Raw genomic sequence first — 20,820 nt, 5'->3', positions numbered from 1 at the left:
ACACGGCCGTTCTCTCAAGACCTTTACCATCCCCACAATGTATCCGCTGACCAGACAATGAACATGTTAAACCAATTAAGATTCCTGGACTTGACACTTGTGGCACGGAGGAGAAGAGAAGGCCAATGACAGACATGCTGTGAGGGGGGAGTGGGTGATTAAGTGTTTGACTGGCTGGTTGGTTGGTTGAATACTATAAAGGGTTAACAGTGAGAGAGGAGACTGAGGAGGAAGAAAACCATCCAAGTTTTAACGTCTCCCTCAATTACAATGCAGAGATAAGTCAACGCTGCTAAAGGACAGGATGCGGTGGGGGGAGGGGAGCGGGGGGCAGACGTTTTAAACTCATCTATATTTACAATTGGGTGTAATGGTGCGCACACACACGTAGGCCTCGCACACCCCCCCCCCCCCCACGCACATAAACACACACTGGTTTAGGGAGCTAGTGGTAGCCTCCACCCACATCAATACACATTCCTCAAATACTTTCCAAGCTTTACAGCGACTAATTAATTCAATTATACAGCTTGCTAAGAGGAGAGTTTAACTGGACCTCTTTGAGAAAGGGGGGAGTTCAGTTTTAGTGACTACCAGGCTAACATTGACCAAGTCCTTGAGGTAGTTTAGTGACTACCAGGATAGCATTGACCAAGTCCTTGAGGTAGTTTAGTGACTACCAGGATAGCATTGACCAAGTCCTTGAGGTAGTTTAGTGACTACCAGGATAGCATTGACCAAGTCCTTGAGGTAGTTTAGTGACTACCAGGATAGCATTGACCAAGTCCTTGAGGTAGTTTAGTGACTACCAGGATAGCATTGACCAAGTCCTTGAGGTAGTTTAGTGACTACCAGGATAGCATTGACCAAGTCCTTGAGGTAGTTTAGTGACTACCAGGATAGCATTGACCAAGTCCTTGAGGTAGTTTAGTGACTACCAGGATAGCATTGACCAAGTCCTTGAGGTAGTTTAGTGACTACCAGGATAGCATTGACCAAGTCCTTGAGGTAGTTTAGTGACTACCAGGATAGCATTGACCAAGTCCTTGAGGTAGTTTAGTGACTACCAGGATAGCATTGACCTTGGGGTAAAGTTGGAGAAACAAATAACCACCAAGCCAAGCAACAAGCACACAGTGTTCTAAGACAAATAGTCACTCCAGGTAACTGTTTGATTGCATACATCATGTTTAACTCCTAAAAGAAAGAGTGCAGATTTCAAATGGCATAAGACAGCACAATGGAACAAAGAAAGCAGGAAGGAGAATAACAATTGCCCGTCCTTCATTTCCTCTCAGTGGGAATAAGCTGGGCAACAGGAGAACTATAGAAAACGTGTACAGTGGATTGAGTGCACCGTCTCTGCCTCCCTCCATCTCTACCATTGTTTACTCACACCTGAGTGCCACATACACAACCCAGGCCAGACTGCTACCGCATCGCTCTGCTCCAAGACAAAACATCTCACTGTCACACCAAGCCCCACAGTGCTGTGTACGCCTCACAACGCCTGATAAGAGCCCGCACGCTCCCGCCATCTTTCCATCTATTACCCTGCAAAGAGAATGAAGCCCTTCACTGTGAGAGACAGACAACACTTCTCTATTGAGAGGGAGGGGGAGAAGAGAAAAAAGACGACTGTACCGTCATGTGATGCCATTATTAAGAGATGTTTTTTTTGCGTAATGTAGCTTCTTTATCACAGAGGCCTTGCTGTTCTATGACACCCGCAGTCATGGTATGAGAGTCGGACTAGGGCTGATGTGACGGATCTCTCCTAGTGTTACTGAAACACAGTTTCTAAGATTTAACTCAGTTACAGTTCATATAAGGAAAATCAGTCAATTGAAATAAATTCATTAGGCCCTAATCTATGGATTTCACATGACTGGGCAGGGGTGCAGCCATGCATGGGCCTGGGAGGGCATAGGCCCACCCACTTGGCAGCCAGGCCCAGCCAATCAGAATGCGTTTTTTCCCCACAGAAGGGCTTTAACACAGACAGAAATACTCCTCAGCACCAACCCCTCCCCAGACGATCCCGCAGGTGAAGAAGCCGGGTGTGGAGGTCCTGGGCTGGCGTGGTTACATGTGGTCTGCGGATGTGAGGGCAGTTGGACGTACTGCAAAATTCTCTAAAACGACACTCCCTCAAAACTTGAGACATCTGTGGCTTTGTGTGACAAAACTGCACATTTTAAAGTGGCCTTTTGTCCCCAGCACAATGTGCACCTGTGTAATGATCATGCTGTTTAATCAGCTTCTTGATATGCCACACATGTCAGTGGATGGATTATATTGTCAGAGAAACGCTCACTAATATGGATGTAAACAAATCTGAGCATGACATTTGAGCGAAATAAGCTTTTTGTGCGTATGGAACATTTCTGGGATTTTTTATTTCAGCTCATGAAAGATGGGACCACTTTACATGTTGCATATATATTTTTATTCAGTGTATATTTTTATGACTAATGCTCAGGGTTAAAAGTCCCAGCCCCTGTCAGTAGTGTTTTCTTGGAGCATGTGATCGCAGCTAGACAGCCTTAAATTCCTGTCAGGAAGCTAACTGAAGCCGATTACAAAATCAATAGCAACACATTGGAAGAGCCAGGTCCTTGTGCAGGGAAAAGGAACCCTTCAGATGGAGCCTGTGAAATACAGCCCCTCATAGCCTAAAAAAATCTAAATAAATAAAGGGAGCATGGTTACACTAAGTTGATGTAGTGTTATAGTTACTTATACTGAGGTGGCTGTGTTTAATGCCACTTCCAAAGGCTTATTTCAATTCAGCACTACACAAGTACATTGATTAGAGATTATACTAATATATTTGAATGCAAGCCTGTAACTTCTGAAAAACTAGGCCTGCAATGATCTGTCAATCTCATCTGTGTGCTGATCTTGCCAATATAGTTTTTGTTTTACGGCAGAATAAATTACTTTGAAGTAATTTTATCTAGTTGTAGTTACTGTATTCAGAAGGGGAAAATACAGTAGAATTTTTTTAAATACTGGTGTTTGACTGTAAACAGTGTTTGCCCCTAATCCTTTGCCTTGGTAGTGTTGGCTGGTGGCCATAAGGCCTTATTTCCCTCCATAACGGTACTTGGCCAACAGAAAGACCCATGTATTCTCATCATGCATGGTGACAAAATTACACAGGACCACTATAAGACCGTCAAATTATAAAATAAAAAGTGACTGAAACAAAACAACTTTATTAGCAGTTAAGAGCCTACATTCTGGCTACAAGTTTTGCCACTGCCTCGTGGGGATCAAGGTCTCCACAAAAGCCTGGATTCAGAGTGAGGTACAGTACACAAGCGAACAAGTCCTGCTTTATATCAAGGAATATTCCGATGGTATCTCATTCACAGGCTTTGCTGCTCTGCCCCTTCCATATATTAGCATTTTAACACTGGGTGGAGGGGAATGTGTTTACTCTGATGGCTGGGGCTACGAGCTGCATTAATTATGATGCAGAATTATAATTTAATATTAGCATAGCCACGGCGCACAATGAATGAACAGAGGAGGAGAGAACTGGGCTGGCTTGTTTACGGCGGAGCAGAGGAGACAACAAGTGGGTGATTGTTGCCAGAGCGGAGGAGACGCAGACGAGAAGCAGACGGGATGCAGTGGGTTGGCTGTGACCTTGATTGTGATGTGTGTGCCGTAGTAGTGGCAGTCGGGGCACTGGGTAGTAAAGGCCTTGGCCTTTAACCTTGGCACAGCACCCTCAGAGACACAGCCTCCGCTTTCTCACAGTTGTGTACTGTAAACAGGAAGCGCTCTGGCAAACATACACATACGAAAAAACTATTGTGCCGGAAACTATCACCGCTACAGTAGTGAAATGTGGAGAAGTAGTAAAAAGTACTACAAGTAGTAGAGGTGGCTCGTCGTTCTCTTTCCTGGAGACGGCGCTTCCTGCTCGGCTGCTCTGAGAGGCGAGACAAGCGTGCCGTGAGCTGTGGTCTGCGGTCGGAGTCAGAGTAAGGTTTCCTTTTCCGCGTTACAACAGGGCCCGTGAAACGCAGCCTTTGTTTGGGTTTTTGTTGGTTCTCACAAGCACAATTCTCAGACACCACTGTCACTCACTCCACTATAAGGCCTGCTTGGACTTATTAGTATTCTTATTAGGGTTCCTCACCTGGCACTGGGGAGTAATGGGACACATCAGGGGAACAGGAATGTTCAGCGTAACTAGCCTATCTACAACATCTGAGGTATAGATTCAGAGGTAGGCTATGCAGATAATTCCCAGAGATCATCTGGCTTCCCTCAACTGAGAATATAGACCTACATTATGTAAATTAGCACATAGGCTTACACACTAAGCAAATAATCATGACACAAACGCTTCACCTCTGAGGTTTAAGTTTATAAGGAACAAACTTATCGCTCGGTAGGCCAGTTGCTCATCGAGTTGTTTTATTTATCGACACAGCTCAGGTATTTTCAGTAAACTGCTGGAATCTGCCTAGGATGTTTTGATTTGGGTTCCTTGATCCAACGTTAGCGTCTAACCTTCCTGAATGAACCCTTGCTTGGGCCTCTCTCATCTCTGAAGCGAAACTCTGAGTGAGGCAGACATCTCCCTAGAACCCAGCATGGGAGAGACACTATAAGGAGGATAGACAAATAAACCAATTCAGTGGAGTGGAGATTGCAGCTACTACAAGAGGTACTAGGCTAGTAAATGACAGTAGCAATATTGGCCTTCCAAACATTTGATTTTAATTTAATTAGACATTGAGAGGATGAGAGGAGGATAGGGAGGGAGGTCTGCACAACAAAGGACCCCTATGAGGATTTAACGTTACTTACCGGGGGTGGTGGGGATATTGAGAACGGGAGATAGGATCTGTGACTAGCAAACTGTTTCAGGAACGATAAGAGCTCAACTTTCTAAATGAGCAACAACAGAATGAAGACACTACTAAGGAGTATAATACAACAATAAATGGTTCCACTAAGCTCATCTGAATGTTCCGTCATTAAACTCCAGTCAAAAAAGATCAATTAAAAAGCAAAGGGAGAGAAAAGAAACATAAGATTCTAGAAAGCACTGAAGCAGTCAAGATTAATTGCATCCAGATAACGCCTAGGGGGGGAAAAAACGCCAAGTGGTCAAGTAATTCTGAAGTCAACAAAACTGCTCAACCAGTCATTGTCAAGTTCATCTCACCCTGATTTAGACTAAGAGAATACAAATTAGAGAATTAAAATGGCAAAACAAAATGGAAAATGCATTAACTTTCGACTGGGGCTTCTCTTCTCACGACATCCATTTTAGAAAAAAACATTCATTTGTGGGGCTGGAGACGAGCATTCAGCTGGCTAATTATCATTCGGGGCCTGGACCAGATTAGTGGGCTTAAACCTCTCTCTCTGCTCTGTCCACCAGAAGTTGAAGTGTTATTCCGGCTGACTGGCTGAGATGAGCCCTTATCGCTGTGTGGAGCTCCCTGAGAGACCGAGGAGCTGGGTCGCTGCACTAAGAGATGAATTAGGGGCCAGGACCAGCACCATCAGATAACACCTGATAATAACCTAGGGCTGCACGATATGGGCAAACAATGTAATTGCACATTTTTTTTGACCAAATATTATACATGCGATTATACATCAAAACACTTGGGTAAACTGTTAGATTCATAGAAATAGAATGATCGTTCTGATTTTATGCTTGGAATACAGTGGGCACTTATGTTTTTTGTTGAATGCAGTTTGTTAGGCATGACAATGAATGAAAACGTGTTGGTTAGTGTTTCCAACTGGAACCTAATTAGATCTAAGATGGGTACATTCAAAGTTTTTTGAATATTCTTTGCTTTTCCCAGTGTTGCACTGTATACTGATATTTTTGTTACTTTCGGTACACAAATGTGTCTCACATCATATACATATTGAGAGGATCAAGTCTGTCTAGTAATTTGTCTGAATCTTCTCAAGGGGGCTATAGTAATTTATCCAGGCTACTTGACACAGCGCAAGCCACTTTTGAAAAGCAAGCGAGAGAAGACAAAATGCCAAAAGCATGGCTTCTTCTAACGAAAACGTCATACCTCCACGCCGCCACCTTGTTGACAAAACTGGCTCCAGAAGTAAACTATGGGAATACTCTGCTTACACAGCAGATGATGAGGTAGCCTATGCAGCCAACAGTGCATGGGTGCTAGATCTGCACAATAGTCTAGGTTTGAGGTGCATTTCAGGTAATATACTTGTGTCCACCATGGAACGGCTCATATGTAAAGAATTCTTCATTCAGGCTGCAAAGAGATTATTTTCCTCCTTAACTAGCTTTAATGGTGGGAAGGCGGAAAGAAACGGGGAAAATATGTGTGCTTTCTTTATGAAACACCATTTTCCACCACCATGCTAGAGTGGCTAATGCTACTTTTTGATGTTGCGCCCCTCGTTCAGCCAGGGGTAAAAAACAGACTGCTGCAACCTGATTGGCTGAATGCGATACGCAACATCCGGGACTAGCAATTCTAGGCATTAGCCACTTTTTTGCCGTGGTATCATTTCAGTATCGAGTATCGTTTTGGTATTGATTATTGCGATACTAAACCTGGATACTAAATCAGTATCAAAGTCAAAATTCTGGTATCGTGACAACACTACCTTTTCCTCTCTGATTAAGAACAAGCTGTTGCAAAAACAATTCTGATATACTCCACTACTGGTACCGGCATGTATTGGAGCAAAAGTTTACTAGCAAGATTTGCCATACCTCAGTGGATTTATCTAGCTAGCCAGCTACTAGCAATTAGTATTAGGGGCTAACAAATTATTTGGGCACATTTTCAGCTTTCTAATACCAACTAATTAGTGTTTTGCACAGAGAGAAAGTTACACAAACAAATTGTATAATATAGAAAACTTGGATTTTTATTAAGAAACAAAAGTGGAAAGCTGCTTCATTCTTGTTTGGAAAAATCTGTTGACTGCATGTTGTTGTTTAGTCAATGCAAGCAGAGTGAATCTCAAGCACGAGGAACTGCCTGCTAGAGAGAAAGGGGACGGGGATTGGTGTGTGCGGGATTGGGAAACTGCCAGAAGAGAACAGACGGAGAGAAAACTAAATTATCACAATAAATAAAACGTTTTTAAAAAATGTGTGTTACAGACGGCTAAGTGGTGTTAAGAAATATTGCAGCCTCTTGCGATATGGATATAATTTTGATTAAAATCGTTCAGCCCTATGATAGCCACAAATGCTCCCCCTCCCACTACCAACAGCAATAGCTTCCCCCATGCCACCTTCCAACCACCCACCCTCAGCTCCTCTCCAGCCGTACATTGTTGCCTGAACACCTTTCAGGCCTTGACTGAACACCTCTCCTCGCCGTTCCTTCCTCTCTCCTTCTCTCCACAGTCGCCTGGCGCTGCCTGCTGCTGTGATTCATAACCAAGAGATGGGAAGACGAGGGGGAGAGAGAGAGAGAGTAGGAAAAGAATGAGGGGAGAACATAAAGACCATGCATCCTGGCTGTAGATTTGTTGTGTTGGAAAGGCAGCACTGGGAGGGTTACACAACAGCCCTGAGCAGCCTTCATCTTAAGAGACCAGCAGCCAATAATAACGCGGTACTCCAGTAGTCAATGATGAAAGAAAACTTTTACTGGAGGCTCAGACTGTCACTCAAAATGCAGACTGTTTTATGAATGGCCATACTTGCTACGGTACGAACGGTCAAACAGATCGCAATTTGGGATTAGATTCGACAGAGTGAAATCTGCACATTTCAGTTCATCTAAGAACAGGCAGCCATTTTAAAAGGCTATACAATCGAGTTCCAACTACTATCAACCCTGCAATTCCAAGCGTGCACTCAACCAAATCTAAACCCAATAGTGCAGGTGTGATTCCTGATTTGTTTGGGTTGTCTGTTTGTTTGCCTGGGATTGGGTTCGGTTATGGGGCTACTGTGGTGCGTGTAAGGAGTGGAGAGCTGTCTAGCAGTAGCAAATGGATTTGGAAGTGCCCTGGAGGCGGGAGCAGATAGGGTGGATAGGGGAACTGTTAGCTACGGCGCACATCTCCAGTTGCCACGGAAATCGAAACCAACAAGTAATCAATCAGCCAATGTGTTGCCTCCTCTTAGCCCTCTCCTGGGCAAGGGTGGGGGCGGCGGGACAAACTCTGGAATTCATCTGGGGGATCCAGAAGAGAACGGGCTGTAGCTGTAGGCCTAGGATATAGTATGCAAGTACACACACACAGGCTTTATCTAAATTAGGCCTATACTTGCTATTAACACTAGTTTTCTATCCTGAACTTATGCTAGCAGCAACTGTATGGCACGCTACAACCCACATCACAGAAACTGAGTCTCACACAGTCTTGAATGGATTTTCATATATTTCTTTAATCTTTCATTCACAGTGTCATGGACTTAATGGAGAAAGAAAATGAATCGTGTGTGTGTGGACATGCCTTAGAGAGAGAGAGTGTGTGTGTGTGTGGACATGCCTTAGAGAGAGAGAGTGTGTGTGTGTGTGGACATGCCTTAGAGTGTGTGTGTGTGTGGACATGCCTTAGAGTGAGTGAGTGAGTGAGTGAGTGAGTGAGTGAGTGAGTGAGTGAGTGAGTGTGTGTGTGGACATGCCTTAGAGTGAGTGAGTGAGTGAGTGAGTGAGTGAGTGAGTGAGTGAGTGTGTGTGTGTGTGTGGACATGCCTTAGAGTGAGTGAGTGAGTGAGTGAGTGTGAGAGTGAGAATGAGAATGAGAGTGAGAGTGTGTGTGTGTGTGTGTGTGTGTGTGTGTGTGTGTGTGTGTGTGTGTGTGTGTGTGTGTGTGTGTGTGTGTGTGTGTGTGTGTGTGTGTGTGTGTGTGTGTGTGTGTGTGTGTGTGTGTGTGTGTGTGTGTGTGTGAGAGAGAGAGAGACGCTACATGTCTGTCTCTCTGCCTTCCTCTGACCCCTCACTCTAAACCCCTGGTTAGGGCCTTCTTTCCCAGACCCAATCTTCCAATCCACTTGTCAGCAAATCTCCAGCCCTCCCTGAAATTACCTCAATCGCTAATCATAATAATCTGGGACACCAATTTACCACCACCACATTCTCAACCAAAGGCCAAATTCACACTAAAAAGGGAAAAGTACAGACGAGGGGCAGAAGAAAATAAGAAAAAAAGAAAAAGCATGTCAGCAAAATGCATTCCCGATCCAGTGTGGAAAACGTCGGCATGCTGATTCAGGCCTTGTGCACGCTTCTAATTTTAGGTCCACAAACCCCCATCCGTACCCACACTCACTCTGCACACTCATGTGATTTGACTGTTTTTTGCGTTCGGAATTCTCTCTCCCCCAGAGCAGATTAGTGAAGTCCCTTTAAACATGCTGACATGAGTTTTCACACGATCAAACGGTCCCACAGCCAGACCCATTTGAGAGAGACAAAATGCAAACATAAGGTGCCCCATTGAAATATGAAACGATGTGCGGGTTCTCTCTCAGATGCTTACCAAAGTCTTACACAGAATAACAGGGAGAGAAAATGGAGGGAGAGAAACTTGAGCTGGTCCAGGAAATCTATAGGCACTTTGCAGTTTTTGATTAAGTGTGGAGGTGTGTGCCTACAACAGTAAAAAATGGATTCTATAATATTAAATAGAGATACATGTTCACAGACGCACATATTAATTCATGGCCTTGCGTCAGAGAAGAGCCAGGAGCCTCATTTGAAATATCAAAGCAGGGAGATCTTTTGTCTTGTGCTTTTAGCGGTGGAGATAGAGATAGGAAAAGAAAGAGAGAAGAGCCCAGAAACACAGCTCTCATTGGCTTAATAATGCATGCAATGTGCAAGCGCAGTCTGGAGGCTCCAGCGCAAGTGTTTTAACTATTTATCATTGAACAGAATGCTAGTGCGTCCATTTTAACCAAGCCTATCCCCCCTCGACCCAGCCCTTTTCATTTGGGTTAGTTAATTATTCAAATGACATGCCGATCTTTGGAGCAATAACTGACTGACTAAATAACTATTCCCACCTCACCCCCTCTGTCCTTCTTTCTCCACGTGAGACATTTTCGGGGCATCAGCCGAGGGGATATATGGTCATCCCACTTGGGCAACCTCCGTGAGACACAACCTGTAGAAGACGTTTTAGAACAGTAGGTCTAAATAAGCTGCCTGAAATGGCTGTCCGTTGTTTCAAACGGGTGAAAAGTGAGGACAGATGGCGACGGACACCATGTTGGCAGAGTTGAGTGTTGGGAAGAAGAACCTATCCAGTCTTTCTCTGGGTAGACTCCACTTTACGCTTAGCCTAAGCACAGATCTTGGATCGGCTAACCCAACCTGCACCATAAAGAGGTAGGCTTCACAGCAAAACTGACTTAAGATCTGCGCTTAAGAACAACTTAAAGCTGTAAAACTAAACTACACTTATATGGCACCACAGTGCAGAGCAGGCAGTACAGTCAAACCTCTGATGTAGTGACATTCTGAGGTAGAACCTCTTAGCGGTTCTGACTAAAAAGAGAGAACAGCTGGGGAACCTGCCTGTCAGCAGACCTCACTCTACTTGGCCGGGGGGAACAAGGGGAGAAACATGGGGTTTATTTTCAAGAATTTGTATTTCCCTTAACATGCAGGTTGCCGTTTCACCAGCCGTCGGTCTTAATAAAGGCTAGAATGGGAAGGGAGGGAGAGCAGTGGAGAGGGGGGTTTCCCCTTCGCCTTGGAAGGGCTCCAGTGAAAACTGGTTGGAACATGGGAAACATGTTGTCAGACCAGAGGAGAAGAAAGAGCACGTCTGGCTTGCGGTTTCCCCCGAGCACGTTCCGTCGTGACAGTGCTCTCGCCGCCCGTTCCAGGGCTCCCCTTTCACTACAATGCCCCCCAGGGCACCGCGCCGCTGCCAAACCCACACACAAATACACACATCCAACAAACACATACACGCACACATTCTCACATGCTGGCTCCAACCGCACTTCCAAAGCCTACTCTGCCACAATGGCAGTCAGATTACTCAGCAAAAACACACACTTGTTCTCATCAAACCTATTTCCTGTAGTTGGTGGTAGCGATTGGCTGAACCTTCAAAGAACCCCATAATAGGCGGAGCTAGCACATCACATGTTTCGAGTGGAATAGGAATGTAAACTAACGTTTTTTCTGTGAGAGCACTGTAAATCATCAAGACGGAAATAGAATGCCTAATATACAGCTTGTCTCGATGCCATGTCTCACTCAATAACAGAGTAGCTTGATTTTAAACTGACCCAGATACAGTCAGGATTACAGAGGCAGGTTGGATACAGTAGTAGTCATTGCTAGGTGAATCCCATCCACGGTCGTAGAGTACAGCGTGGCTGTTTGAGCTCTTTATCTGGGGTCTCTATGAGAGGGCTTGATGAATCCTAGTGTGGGGGAGAACAGGCCTTCCTAACAACCAGGGAGAGAAGACTACAGCCTGAGGATGCCTTTGGTACTGCCGTGTATGTATTACAGCCCTTACCTCGTAACCACTGTTTTTTTATTCAATAATCCAGGGCAGGGAGGGGGAGCAATTACAGGCCTCTGGCCAGACTCCTTTTCGCTGGGGTGGAGTCTTCATGATGCCAGTGATAAAGGACTACTAGGCAGTTGAATGAGGTTCAAATGGGTTTCTTTAAGGGGATGCAAGGTAGCAGTGACCTGGGCAGAATACACTAGGGCTTTCTCTCATGGCTGGCTCCCCAGGAGGCCAGGCCAGTTACCACTGGCCTCAGCCATTCTGGTAGGGGAAATTTACTATTTTAATCAAGTTACATAGCAAAATCAATCAGATAAAAACAGAGGTTGTAATAAAAACCCTAACACATTGGCTTTAAAACTGAGCTAAACCAACGCTAAAAAGGTTCACAGGGGATTCTCTCAAATACGTCAAAAATATATATAATTAAAATGTAGCAAATTTTCTGCATCATCAATGAGCTGAACTCCCTGTCCCTGAAAAAGCGGGTGCGATGGGGAGAAATTTAACATTACATTCCAATATAATGCATCAGGGATCTAAACATAATGGATGTTCCTGGATGCATTTACACCATAATAATCTGGTTCCTGAGTCTGACTAGGGGGCCTAACTGAGTCTGACTAGGGGGCCTAACTAAGTGAACACACAGAGAGAGCACATAGACCTGTGCTGTGTAAGTAAAGCTCTGGATTAAAACTTAATCTGAAACGTCTGATTATCCCCCAAAAATGCTTTAATGAGGGATTGCAATGGTTTAGATGAGCTGATTTTAAAATCGCATAATACTCACTTTTGGTTTGCGTTGGCATTGGCATTATTCTGTGGTTTTTATGTAACGGGGTGAGAGACATGCATTGGTGAGAGAAAATGGGGGTTTACGCGCTATAGAATGGGGGTTCATCTACAAGAGAAACTGCATTTACAGTTTTGCACAGGTTAAGATTAGCACAAGACCAGTGTTTTGTCTGGCTGGTAGGACTTTATTAATACTATTTTACGTGGATTCTGAACGTGGTCTCAAAACAAAGCCATTTAAGTCACCCTGGATAAGGTCAAAGAACAAAATCAAATTTAGATCAATGGATCTTTTTTCCAACCGTCTCCTTTCATGCATCCATATCAGAGGACAACCTATCACAGTGCAAATGGAGAGTGAGCCCTTTGAATAGGACTACACGGCACCGCTGAAGAAACAGTATACGTCTCTTATCTACAACTCTAATGCTGCAGGTAGAGGCTCTGACTGAGGAGTAGGCTCTTAAAAAGGGCAGTGTTTAAAATATGCATTGGCCACCAGCCAATTAGCCGCCAGCTCCAGATATAAGCCTGCCAAGAGATTCAGTCAGAAGAGGAGGCAAACGCCTCAAACAGTAACAGTACCAGTCCTACTGTAGTCTACCACAGAGTCAGAGGTGACTTTTACACAGACTGAAAGTGTTACCGTGGATGTGTCCCAATACTCTGAGAGGGCCTCCTTTCCTTGTCTCTTCTCCTTCATGGCCCCTGATAAATGAAAGGCTAAGGATCCAGTGTAATCTCAGTCATATTGACAGTCGGGAGGATATGGTAAGACCTCTACTGTACATAAACTCCAACATGGCTGTCAATGACTAATACTTGCGTGGTGATCAGATTTCTGCTTCTGAAAAAGACTAATGAAGAAGGTTACTTACAGCTGTAATTTAACAAAGACAACGGTCTATTCATAGGAGCATTTGAGATGGAGTGTGGTGGAAACAAGGGATAGCGAGAGAACCTGAAAAACCCACTACCATAGGGTCACATTTGCAGTGGCACAACCACCTTCCTTTGCTGACATGGCACTTTAGTTCAAGGGTTTCAATCATGAACTATGCAGCCTTTGTCAAGAGTTGTTCATCACTGCTGTGGACATAAACAATATCCTATGAAGGGGTGGCCATTTTAAGGGGGTGAGGGGTATATGGTTGTGCACAATGATCCTCCCAGCGCTAGGCTCGGCCAATGCTTTGTGTGGAGAAGGGCCTCCCTGTCTGCGTGTTCCCAGGCCTGCCTGCCTGGTAGGCTAATGAGGACACAAGGGTATAAAGGCATTGCACAGAGCTGGTTACATCCCAGCAGCCCCCCAGGCTTCCCTGCCTGCACACACACAGACCCCCAACCTGCACAGGCAGAGGCTTCTCAAAATAATTGCCCCTTTTTAGAGGTGCACTGTTAAAAGAGACCTTGGACATCAACAAAGGGAGGAGGGCGAAAGACACTCAAAACAAAGGGGTCCTCGTTAGGAGGGAGAGCCCGGTTTATTAGACTTAACCTGGGAGAAAGTGGTGACAGGGACGGCCTATTTTCCCAACAGTTTGGCTTGCTCTCCTCCGCCATTGGGGCGCTTGTGGTGAACACTAAGTGGCAGAGTGACTGTCTGGAGTCCTGGGTTGACTCGCATTAGAAATAACTGAAGAAAATACCAGCACAGGCAGAGTGACCACAAATATATCCAAAGAGGTGACTAATACAAAGAACAATGAGGCTACGCAAGGACAAAGAACTGTGGTTTACCTGCTGAGGTCAAGGCAAGGGCAAATATTTCCAGAGATGCTAACTCAGAAGAATAGGTCGAAAGGCTTGAACTCAAAACCTACAGATTCCTCAACACACGCTCTGTCTCTAACAGTAGCGAACTCGCAAAGTTTCAGAAGGAGAATAGAAGTCTTCATCAGTGGAGTACATAAGGCAGTGTAGTACCACAGGAGAGGTGGCCTTCCAGTAGCCGCAAGACGGCCCCAGGCTGTGGCTGCTGATGTGAAAACCGCAGGGAGAGGAAAACGTGCCCCTGGCCAAGAGACCCCGGTCCCCCTCTAGCCAGGGCTGCGCTTCCATCCCGAGACGGAAAACACCAGGCCCTCTCTCTCGCTCTTTCTTTCTCCCCATTCAAAAAGGCATAATATCATTTTCTAGTCACTAACGGCATCTGGCTTACATTTACAGGACTCCTGGAGGTTTTCAGGTCACTAATAATAACTATTTAAGGCAAAGGCAAGAGTTCAGCCAGAGTCTACCTCCGTGCCAGAGAGATGTGAGTTACACCATTGACGGGGCCAATGAAGAAGGGGATGAGCCGACTCCCCTGTGCCCCCAGAGGCCCCCCTCAGGGAGCTGGTTTTGTTTTGGTATGTAACAGCAGAGCCTGCCTGATGTATGTCTGTCTGGGGACTGAGGGGGAGGGGGGAGGGAAAGCTCAGAGGACCAGCGGGGAGTCGAAGGTTCCTCTCCCAGTCCGTCAGCAGCCCTGTGGGAACAGTTACTTCCAGCGCTGGGGGAGGACTGGGGCTCTGGAGGTCCCCTCTGACAACACTTAGTAATGCTGATGAAACCTACTTCTTTCTTTCTTTCTCTCTCACTTTCCATCCCTCTTTCTCTCTCAAACACACACAGAAGGCTGGAAATTAGGGGAGAGCATGGCCCGGGTCTTAATGCTCTGTGCTGCAGTTAAACTTCAGGTTTAGCAGAGGCTTATGTGGCAGTCTCTACCTTCCCCTCAGACTAATGTGACAGGTTTAGAGGGCCGGGAGTCACTGAGCTAACCCGAATAGAGGAGGTGGTCAACTCAAGGCAATGTCTGTCAATGGCCACTGAGACAAGTCATGTCTCCTATGACTGCCACCTAACCGGGCAATGGAGGGAGTTAAAGTTTGAAGCACTTGGGGTCAAATCCAAATATGAGAATACACCATACTCTCATCAGTGCATGATTTAGGCTTGCATCGAGTCCAAGTTAGGTGCTCTTATCTCAAGTTAGGATTCGGGCCTAAGGGACTGTGTAGCATTTCAACCTAATTGGACTCTACTTTTTCAGTCTGTGTCCATAAAGAAACTGGTGTGCTGAATAGTCACAGCTGCCACTTGTTATTGTAACACCTTGATCCAGTGCATGGGAAAAGTAGTTATGTACCTCGAAGATACAGGACCCCATTACTCACACAAGTGTATGATTACAAAAGCTCTAAATGTAACACTGTTGCAATTTCTCCCCAATTGTAATGTACTAAACATCTGGGCCTGTACTTGGTCAGGTCAAAAATGGAAATAGAATTTTCTCCACACACACACACACACACACACACACACACACACACACACACACACACACACACACACACACACACACACACACACACACACACACACACACACACACACACACACACACACACACACACATCTAATTTCTCAGCCCCCATTTGGATCAGTTTTATCCTAGTTTGTCTTAGTGACAAGCAGAAACCAGGCTAAATCCCCTTTATCCTCCGCTCTCAGGTTACCGCTAAGGATGCGTTGCACTGTCAGCCATGGGTAAGGTCTACGAGTTGATACGAAACAGAAAAAAACACCATGAGCCACATCAGCAGATGATAACTCATCAGTGGCACAACAGGACAGTCTATTAGAATTCAAATCAGCTGTACTTTCAAGCACAAAATCCACTTCCATTAACTGTAGAATGGCCAATCAACTGTAAAATGGGCCATTAATGTGGGCCATTAATGCGCTTCTAAAGTGAGAGCTTAAACAATCTCTCACTTTGACAGTCTGGGTTGCTGACAGTACATAAACTGCATTACCTCAGAAAGTGCGTCAGACAAGACGTGAGCATCTGTGTGAGAGCGTACAGTTGTGCTGATAAATCAACTCTGAGGGATAAACAACACTGTTTCACTTCACCAAAGGAGAAATGTTCAACTAGGCTACGTCATTGGGAACTAGCTTCACTTCCAACACATTTATGACCAAGTCTATAAAATGATCCAATCAGTTAAGGTTGTGCATTTTACTTAACTTATTTGATTGAGTAGAAAAGGCAAAAATGACATACCGGTAGCCAGACCATATGGATAGTATGACCATCCATCACAGTCATGATATCAAGACAAACTTTATTTGTCACCTGCACCAAATACAACATGTGTAGACCTTACTGTGAAATACTTACTTACAAGCCCTAAACCAACAGTGCAGTTCAAGGAAGAGTTAAGAAAATATTTAGCTAATAAACTAAAGTAAAAAATAAGAAAAAATGAACACAAAATAACAATAACAAGGCTATATACAGGAGGTTCCGGTACCGAGTCAATGTTCGGGGGTACAGGTTAGTCGAGGTAATTTGTACATGTAGGTAGTGGTAAAGTAACTATGCATATATAATAAACAGCGAGTAGCAGCAATGTAAAACCAAATGGAGGGGTCCATGTAAATAGTCCAGGTGGCAATTTGATTAATTGTTCAGCAGACTTATGGCTTGGGGGTAGAAGCTGTTAAGGAGCCTTTTGGTCCTAGGTGCTCCGGTACCGCTTGAAAAGATATTGGGCTTTCCTCTGACACTGTCTATTATATAGGTCCTGAATGGCAGGAAGCTTGGCCCCAGTGATGTACTGGGCCATACGCACTACCCTCTGTAGCGCCTTACGGTCAGATGCTGAGCAGTTACCATACCAGGCGGTGATGCAACTGGTCAGGATGCTCTTGTTGGTGCAGCTGTAGAACCTTTTGAGGATCTGAGGACCCATGCCAAATCTTTTCAGTCTCCTGAGGAGGAAAGGGTGTTGTCGTGCCTTCTTCACGACTGTCTTGGTGTGTTTGACCATGATAGTTTGTTGGTGATGTGGACACCAAGGAACTTGAAACTCTCGGCCCGTTCCACTACAGCCCCGTCAATGTTAATGGGGGCGTGTTCGGCCCGCATTTTCCTGTAGTCCACGATCAGCTCCGTTGTCTTGCTCACATTGAGGGAGAGGTTATTGTCCTGGCACCACACTGCCAGGTCTCTGACCTCCTCTGACGTCATCTCATTGTTGTCAGCAAACTTAATGATGGTGTTGGAGTCATGTTTGGCCACGATGTCGTGGGTGAACAGGGAGTACAGGAGGGGACTAAGCACACATGCCTGAGGGGCCCCAGTGTTGAAGAACAGCGTAGGAGACGTGTTGTTGCCTACCCTTACCACCTGGGGGCGGCCCATCAGAAAGATATGTGCTGCTTCCTTGTAGTGATCAGCATTGGTGTAGTCTAGTAGGCTACTATATGAGAAAAAGTATATAACAAAAGGCCCCTGTATCTGTAGCATAGACAGTAAAGGTGCATGTCAGTGAGCCTGTCATGTAACACATTCAGTATAGACATGCCAGCACTCCATCACAGGACGCTCATCAATTCAGGCAGGTTAATAATTCATGAAGCAGGGAGCAGAAAAATGTATAATGTTATAGCTGGACATCGGTGGCAGTTCAGGCTGGGGGCAGGGAACAGCAGAGGGAGGGAAGAGAGGAGGGGAGAAAGGAGGCGGCGGCAGTCAGGGACACAGCACTGGGGCAGTCAACTATACTGAATAGCACACCACAGCACTCTCTGCACTTCCAAATGTAATGTCCAATCTGTCAGCCTGACAAAATCAACTGAAGTTAACATGGGTGAATCTTATTGACAGCTAGCCTACAGCTAGTCTGCCATATTCAAATGGCAACTGATACAGTCGGGCTGGCAGGTGCTGAATGGAACGTTGAAGAATTTTGTCCATATTCAGAATGCTGAAAACTACTGAAAATTCACTTACAATTTCAGACTACTAACATATTTTCTGACTACAAAAATCAAGATCAAGGAAGATACTGAACTATACTTATGGATGTGGACAGGGCCATGGGAGAGGCATCCATTCAATTAAATTGTGTGGCATAATAGAGCACTTTTCTAAAGTTTAAGAAATGACTGATGTGGTTGTTCAGGCACTTCTCTTTTCCCCCTCATCATTGAGTAGCCTATGTTCATCCCTCTTCAGGTAACTGACTGCATTATTCAAGGGTACAAGTCTGGGAGAAGCAATAATGATATCAGTCTCTGGGCATTAGTCTGAACTTGGAACACTGTATGCGTACAATAGTTAAATCTTTATAAAGAATTAGGCCGAAAATATGTAGGTATCATATCTACTCATTGGTAAACGTAACTGTGATGGCTTATCTTTTCACTGCTTGTGATTAACAGCCTTGTCTCACGGTCATAATATCGAGGTCATGGAGTATAATGTGACAGAAGATTATACAGGTTCGACAGATTATCTATTTCCAATGCAGCCCTACGTAATGAGAAACTAAACACAGAATCGCTGTGCTGAACAAAACATTCTGTGCTGTATTATATTTAGAAGGCTGACTGATACAGAGACAGGGGCTGCTCAGGCACTGTCTAACTTGGCAATCAGAGTGAGGTAACCCTGCCAGCCAGAGAAAAAGAGAGCCGGTTGTACTCCCAGGCAGTTGACATTTTGTGTAACCTGACGCAACCTTGATTCATGGCTAATGTGGACACCAGAGCTGAGTGGAAGCAAGAACAGAACATGGGTCCTCCTCCCTGGTTGCCTGCCTATCCTCTTAAATAAAAATCCAGAGACCGGCACACACAGAGAGGACACATGCACCAACAAAACACATGAACAACATCCCATGGATAAAACAATGGATGGAATAAGGTTGGCTACATCTTGCCTATTTATTCACAAGTCGCCCATCTGAACTTTCCACCGCCTGGCGTTTCCTGACAGTCTCTGCGGTTGGCTGCCGAGAACGTGCTCTGGTGTTATAATTGCGTGCACATTTGCTATCTGCTGTGTTCTGACGGGATAGTCAGACTTTTCAATCATTCCTCCGTGGGAGCTGAGAGGGCAGTTTCTGAGCCTAAATGGAGTGTGCTTTAATGGCACCCTGAGCTGCCCCCCTCTGATTAAACATGGCATGTGAGTGAAATACTCACCCCAAAAGAGTCAGCCTGCTCCTAAAACATTTACAGCCCCACATGGGGGAGGGCCTGGGGTTACTGCAACGCACCACCAAAAAAATCAATATGGTCAACCCTGCAAAAACTCAACCCACATATTGAGAAATATTCTCTCAAGAAACATACCTGGAGGCAAAGAGGTTTTTGGAGAGCATTAGTCAGTGAAGCGTAGCTGTGGATGAAGTTCTTTGAAATTCTAATTCCACTTTATGGTGATTGATTTGTACAAGAAATAAAAGGAAAAAGTATAACAAGTGTGCAGACATTTGTAGATCAATAAAAGACAACAGGTTCTTTAAATTGTATCGAAATTCAGGCAGTAGCAGTGTGTATATAATCTGACCATTACCTAAACTGGGGGGAAAACACCAATGACTCCGACTTTAAGCAGCATAATAATATTACTGTGTTAAAGGGCAACTCCGGCACTTTTAACATTTGGGTATTTAGTGATGTCCTACATAGTTTTTGTGTAATTTTATAATTTAATGTCTATTGACTGTTTAGTAGTCTCTAGGTGCTGAGAGATTAGTGATATGGATGGGCATTTGACCTTTTTTCTCTTCGAGTACTGGCATGATTTTCTTTAGAGTACTCGAATGAAAAAAAAGAAGCTATTTTTAGAACAAGGCACTGGAAAAAAATATATGCGCATTTATCTATATGCCAACAGTGAGCAACAATGGCACATTTTTTATAACCATTACAGATCCTAATTGCTAAATTGCCATATATTCAGTCAATAAAAAGAACAAGTGCCATTTAAGATGAATTTATTGAAACTGTAATATCAACTGGTTATATTATATCGTGGAACACAGTCTTAGTGTAGTAACCTCAGCAGTGGAGCTTGTTTGTAGTTTGTTAATTTAGCAGACAGGATGCTCTTATTTCCCGAGCCCTTCTCACAGTCAAGACACCTATTTTATAGTAAAAACTGGATGTAATATAACAGAATAAAATAACAAAATAGTGTAAAGTGATTCGCATCTCACATCTGGAACAGTTAAAGAGTGATCATTTGAAATGGGGCTCAATTTGGCAAGTTGAAAGACAAACCAAAAATCTTCTTCTTTGATATACAGATGTTTGATTTAGTTTATTCTGCCTGTGCCTTGGAATTTTCTAAATGGATGAAAAATTCCACATTAAATCAATACATGGGGATGAATTATGGCCAGGACATCTGTTTGGTGAGTAGGCAATGTAAAATGTACGCAATTATTCCAAAACTGACGCTCATTGTTGGAACACATATTTCCCTACTTCAGTCAACCAGTTTGTGATGAAACTTGTCATTTGGCAAGGAATGTGGCTTGTGTATCCCATCAGTTAGATACGTTTTATTCGCGTTTAGACCAAAAGGTTTTACAGTATTTGAAAAATAATTGATCTCTGGTTAAAGATCCAGTTTTGACGTCAGTTCGAGTACTCATGCCCATCCCTAATTAGTGCTTTTTGAGGTCGGTTCGGTTTCGGTAAGATCATAAAAACATCATGATTTTTTGCACTATGCATTATGTGGGTTGAATA

The 20,820-nt window shown here is 44.4% G+C and overlaps 1 protein-coding gene across 3 annotated transcripts in view; it reads right to left on the bottom strand.

Moving 5' to 3' along the window:
• The window catches only part of LOC129868358 (homeobox protein cut-like 1), a 244,473-nt gene that overhangs the window by 205,427 nt on the left and 18,226 nt on the right, over window positions 1–20,820 (bottom strand). The gene's annotated exons all lie outside the window — the stretch shown is intronic.

The sequence above is a fragment of the Salvelinus fontinalis genome, chromosome 13 (genome assembly GCF_029448725.1).
Source record: "Salvelinus fontinalis isolate EN_2023a chromosome 13, ASM2944872v1, whole genome shotgun sequence".
Taxonomy (NCBI): Eukaryota; Metazoa; Chordata; class Actinopteri; order Salmoniformes; family Salmonidae; genus Salvelinus; species Salvelinus fontinalis.
This window is presented reverse-complemented; position numbering and strand designations above follow the sequence as displayed.